This window comes from Sus scrofa, chromosome 10, assembly GCF_054392235.1.
Source record: "Sus scrofa isolate SSC_HxYL_T2T_F1_AM1 chromosome 10, Sscrofa_HxYL_maternal_Yorkshire_Landrace_v2.0, whole genome shotgun sequence".
Lineage (NCBI taxonomy): Eukaryota > Metazoa > Chordata > Mammalia > Artiodactyla > Suidae > Sus > Sus scrofa.
In genome coordinates, this window is record NC_139392.1 from 33,472,599 (window position 1) to 33,478,598 (window position 6,000).

The window sequence follows — 6,000 nt, forward strand, 5'->3', positions numbered from 1 at the left end:
CTGTGCTGCACAGGTGAGATGCGGTCAGTGTCTTCATCCTTCCTGTCATCACCACTTGAGAGGAGTTTGTCAAGGTCCCTTGGATGTGGCCTGGCCCCCTCAGTGCCCCTTCCCCTCTGGTGGCTTGTCTGGAACAAACCGCAGCAGCACCCTTCTAACCAAGAGCCACTCAGCACCACTGCTGGTGGATCACTGTTCCTGGAAGGAGAAGTCATTTAATAAGTACAGGGGAGGGAGTTCCTTTTGTGGTGCAGCAGAAATGAATCCGACTAGGAACCATGAGGTAGTGGGTTTGATTCCTGGCGTCACTCAGTGGGTGGTGCCGTGAGCTCTGTTGTAGGTCACAGATGTGGCTCAGATCTGGCATTGCTGTGGCTGTAACTCTGATTAAAACCCTAGGCTGGAAACTTCCATATGCCGTGGGTGTGGCCCTAAAAAGACAAAAAGACAAAAAAAGAAAGTACAGGGGTGGGAGTTTGAGTTTCTGTTGTGGCTCAGCATAACAAAGCAGACTAACCTGTATCCATGAGGTTACAGGTTCAATCCCTGGCCTCGCTCAGTGGGTTGAGGGTCTGGCATTGCTGTGAGCTGTGGTGGAGGTTGCAGATGCAGCTCAGATCCTGAGTTGATGTGGCTGTTGTATAGGTTGGCAGCTGCAGCTCTGATTTTACTCCTAGCCTGGAAACTTCCATAGGCTGCAGGTACAGCCCTAAAAGAAAAACTTCCCTAAAACTCTTTCACAAAATTTCATTTTTTTAAAACCCCTTGAGTCTTTCCATCTTGGGTTCCTCTCTGGTTGTAGGAAAGTTGGTCTCTGCAATGCAAATTGATAAGAAGATTCTCAGGGGCAGGTCCAGGAATGACTTTTTCCTCCAGGTCCCAGAGGGCTAGGTGCTGAAGAGATGCTGATGACAGACTGAGGAGTGGGGGGTGAGGAGGGGCTGCCACTTCAGAGGGTCTGGGTGCTGGACATTATTAAGGCAAAAGGGAGCACAGAGGCATTGGGGTGCTCACCCAGGGGGCCTGTAAGTGAAAGGGACGGTGAGGAGGGAGGGATGCCAGAGTGAGAAAGGAGGCCAGCATAAGGCCACGGAGGCAGGGAGGTGAGCAGCTTGGCTTGTCCAGGATCTACTAACAAGGGCTGTGAAAGAGCAGAGAAGACAGAATTGGAGCAAACTCTGCCTTTCCTCTGGGTTCCTGCCTTTGGGGGGGTGCATGGGCCCCACAAGCTCCCCCAGTCTCTGGGTGGCCTTAAGAAGGGTGGGTCCAGCCCCCTCCACCAGAATCCCTAAACGAGATGCTCTAAAAGACCAGTGGGGTGGGGGAGGGAGTGGGATGGTCTGGGAGCTTGTGGTTAACAGATGCAGACTCTTGCCTTTGGAATGGATTAGCAATGAGATCCTGCTGAGTCCTGGGAGATTGAGAATGTGAGAAAAAAGAATGTATATATGTATGTGTGACTGGGTCACCATGCTGTACAGTAGAAAGAAAAAAAATAATGTATTGAGGGAAAAAAAGGGAAAAGCCAGTGGACTCAAACTCAAGCATCAGAGGGAGGTGGCCTGAGGCTTCCCTCCACCTCAGATGCCAGTGTCTGGAGTCTCGTTCCTCAGGTTTTGGAACCCCTGGTACTGGCACACTGGGTGTGGGGCTGCCCCCCGGCTGGGTTATCTTTTCTTTCTGCTCTTTTACCTCTGGTCACCTCACTCAGAACCAGTTCCAAACAGAGGACTAAGGATCTGAGGTCCACTGGCCACTTACTATCCCCCCTGGTGCTTCTGGGGCCAGGAGCAGAGTGGTCCTTGGAGCTATGGCTTTGGCAACAGACATGCCCACACTCAGCCACTCAGTGTTGCAGGTTCTGGGGACAGGAGGCCCAGGGCGAGGCTGGGAGCCATGAGTGTAACCCACACTCCTGGGCAGCATGGGTGAAGCTTAGGTGCCCTCAGGGTCAGGAGGCGACCGTGAGCCCAGAGACCTTGACCAGGTGCTCCGAGTTCCTTTTTGTTCCTGTTCTTGTTGTTTTTCTGTCTTGATGAAAAATGTGTGATTTTTATACTGTAGCAGAAAACAAACAAGAGGCAGAAGCAGCCCAGGGGTAACTGAAAAGGGACACTTGGGTTTCATAGTTTGCCAAGCTTTTCCATTTCCAGCAGCCCTCCAAGGGACACTACAGGGCCACTTTTGGATAATGTGTGGGAATGGGCCACATGGTCCCTTGCCCAGGACATTACAGCCATGAGGCCAAATTGGGGAGAAGGAAGCATGAGGAGACTGTGGGGACCAGAGGAGGTGAGGAAGAGCAGAGGGAGGCCAGAGGGCAGGAGTGAGGAAAAGAAAACCCCTCCTGCCAGCAGCATGGGCCTGGGGGACCCCAGCTGCCATAGGGGACCTGCCAGGGAAGCTCAAGCTCCTGCACCACATCCCAGAAGGGCTCCTCTGGGGACCCAACTTGCAGTGGGGGATGATCCTGTGTCCCCTGACAGGTTGACACTGCTTTCCTCCCCACAGGGGGCCTCCCAGGAGTTCCAGCAGCAACCCTGACTTTGTGGTGGTGGATGGTGTGCCTGTCGTGTTCCCGTCCTATGATGAGGCTGTGAGTGGCAGCTTGAGTGCCTTAGGCCCTGGGTACCTGGCCTCCCTGGGCCAGGCTGCCCCTTACCCATGGACCACCAGAGCCCCCCAGTGTACCCCAGCTCAGGGGACACAGACACTGGCCCAGGGGAGTTGGAAACCTGTGACAGCATCTTAGGCTCTTTGGAGCTTCTCCAGAGTCTAGTCAAAGCCCACATGTCAAGGGGGCACCCGCCCCACTTCTGACAATCCTGACATGGTTCCCAGTATGGCAGGGGAGGTGGCATCCACCAGCCTGGGCATCACCATCACCGATGGTAAGCATCTGCCCAGGAGCCTGAGCTGCCCCTGAACAGCCCCCTCCCTGACCTGAGCTCAGAGCCAGATCAGTGCTTCCACCTTCGCATAAAGGCATCTTGCTCTCTCTGCTTGTGGAGGCCATGGGCAAGGCCACTTCAGGAAGGAATGAGCCTCCTCTTGCAAGCACTGAGCCCATTAACTGAAATTTCAGGAGGCACAAAAAAGCACCCAGCCACAGGCTGCAGTGGGAGACACTTGGCTCTCAGGCCATCCATGGGAGCCAGGAGGCTCTTCTCCTTTCTTACTTAATTAGGCAGGGCTTCTGAGAGGGGTGCTTAGGATCAGAAGACACACACCTGATAGAAGTGAAGCCCCAGATGCAGGCAGGAGGGCCCAGCCCTGGAGAGGTTCTGGATACAACAGGTGATGTGTACCAGGTATAAAATGAAAGATGTATATGTGCCTATCGCAAGGAAAGGCAGATGGCAGCTCATGGGAAAATAGTAAAAATGCATCAGGTGAATTAGGGCTCTGTTGCTGGGGGAGCAGGCACCGGCCCCACTTTGCCAAGCAAAGCACTGATTCCAGCTGATACTGACAGGAAGTAGCAACAATCATGAGTGGAAACAGGGTCTCTCCTGGTTACCCATAGCGTTCCTCTACTTCATACCATCCTTTTGGTTTGTATGACTGTTAGGGTGCATGGTTGAAGCCTTAGAATTTATTTTTGATGAGCTGGGTGTGAGATGTTCCAGTGGATAATGTTGTGCAGAGGGCTTGGTTTATGTGCTTAACTCTTTCTTCTTCTCGCTGATTTCAAGAATTTTTTTTTCCTTTTTTGGCCATTCTGGGTCCAGGGATGAGATTGGAGCCACACTGTGACCTACATTGCAGCTGTGGCAATGCTTGATCCGCCTGTAACCCACTGTGCTCCACAGGGATCAAACCTGCAGCCCGGAGCTCCAGAGATACTGCCCATCTGGGTGTGACTTAAATTTTTTTTAAAAATTGATTGATTGATTGTAGATATGTTACTAAAACTCCCAATTCCAGATCTTGGCAGTGTTTTTTGGTGGATTAACATAATAACCACCTCTTCTTTTACAGAGATCCCCCTAATGGAAGATGATCCATAACTGGGCAAAGTCTGGATGATTCTTCTGCCCCTTGGGGGATGTTAACATTGTACATGGACTGAGGCATTGGAAGGACAGAGCATGGGGGATGGGGGATGTTTTCTGATTTATCAACATGGGGACAGCTTAATCACATCATACATCCTCGGACTCAACAGTGAGGCTGGCAAACGGTGGGGGAAGGGCTTTTCCATGAAACTTGAGGATCTACAGGATGAGTGAGGAACAAAAGGATGAGGGGAAAGCCTGCATGGTCCTAGAGGAAGGTGTTCAGCCTGGCTCCCACATCCCCCATTGACTTATGTTATGAGTACTACCTGCGTCCTCTGAAAACATGTCACATTATGTAAATCACTTCTAAAATCTGCTTCAAGCTGTCTTCTGGACTCCAGATTATGGATCAGCCTCGGCAGGAGGAGCAGCAGAGTGCCCCCTGTGGGCTCCCAGAGGGAAAGATTCTCACATGTCTCTTGGATGGTCTTCTTGCACTGGACAGTTCTGTGCAATGCAAGACTAAAGTGGGATTTGGCAGTTCCAGTGAAAAAAGAAAGACTCGGGCAGACTCTGCCTCTGTAAATTCCTTCAAAAAGAAGAGTTCTTGTCCTCTGGACTGTCCTTTGCTGAGATATCATATTTGTATTCATGGTCTACCACAGGGATCCATGGCATTGGGTAAATCTTGCAACCTTACACATGATCAGAATATGTCCAAATACATCTCGTGGTGGAGAAGTTATCACAGTAATGTTTGTCGGGGCATTTTTAAAAGATCCTACTCAAAAGTTTATCTCAATCGTTTAGTCCCTGTCTAGTTACCTCTTAGGGTTGTTGCCCTTGCTTCCAAATCAGCCATATTTAATTTTTCAAAACAGAAATTGTTTCTGAAAGCACTTTCCTCCTGCTCCAAATAAAATGTGAGGTGGGATTTTTTTTCCTTTAATTTTGTCCTGGCAGGTCCACAGGCTGGCCACCCAGCCTAAAGAAAGATGATTTCTGCTTGTGCTCCTGGTGCCTCTGGCTGCCTCACCTCCCTGTCAACCCAGCTTCCCCTCTGCATGCTCTCCCGGTGCCCACTGGGTGTTGTTCCTAAGAAGGTGATTGATAAAAAAGAATTCCCTGAGTCCTGAGGAGTCTCTTCAAATACATGCTGATCTGTGGAGCTGATTCCTTTTCTCCTCTGGGTTTTAGACAAATACAGACAAAACTCTGATTCATCAAATTGCTATGCTGATACAATCATGAGAGCTGGAAGCTTGACCAAATCCCCATTTTTTTTTCTCAACACAGACTTATTAAAAATTAAAAAGAAAATGACAGTTTGAAGCATGACTTTAATAGCAGAGTGGAGTTGGGCGGGCAGTGACAGTGATGTGGGGGGTGGAGACAGTGCAGGGCCAGAACCAGAGGCTGAAGGAGGGAGGGGACTAGACAGACTGTGCCTCACCCAGTGCCATGGGTGGGGGTGCCACCATCAGCAGCAGCAGCAGCAGTGTGCTGAGCATGTGGGTAAAGGTGGTTGGTAATAATAATGGTGTTTCACCATGAAAGCTGGATTTCATACATGTCCATGCTTAAACCCCATCTGGCCAGCTCAAAGAGAGCGTGGGTGGCTGGGTGTGGGAGTGGGGGGAGCCAGAGTTCACTGTAGTAGCTACCCCCACCCCCACCCTGGCCACAGCAGCCTTCCAAGGATCCCTGTTGGGCGGGTCTCAGCTCTTCCCCATGCCACACCTGTCCTACCCTGATCCCACGTAAGTGGAGGGTGTGTCTCAGAGACCACCAGGTAAGTGCCTTGTTTCCCACCCAAGAGGCCTACAGGGCTGTCTCTGGGTCTTGTCCTCTCCTTCCTGAGAATGTTCTTTCTCCAAAAGTAGAGATCAGAAGCGTCCAGCCTGCACACCTGCGAGACAGGTAACAACACAAGTGACACATACATCCCACGTCCATGTCAACATTGTTCTAAGCTGGTGGGAAGGAAGCACCTGCTCAG

The 6,000-nt window shown here is 51.0% G+C and overlaps 1 pseudogene; it reads left to right on the forward strand.

Moving 5' to 3' along the window:
* LOC146398939 (sushi domain-containing protein 4-like) overlaps positions 1-4,010 on the forward strand; it is a 60,880-nt pseudogene extending 56,870 nt beyond the window's left edge.
* The last annotated feature ends 1,990 nt before the right edge of the window (positions 4,011-6,000 follow it).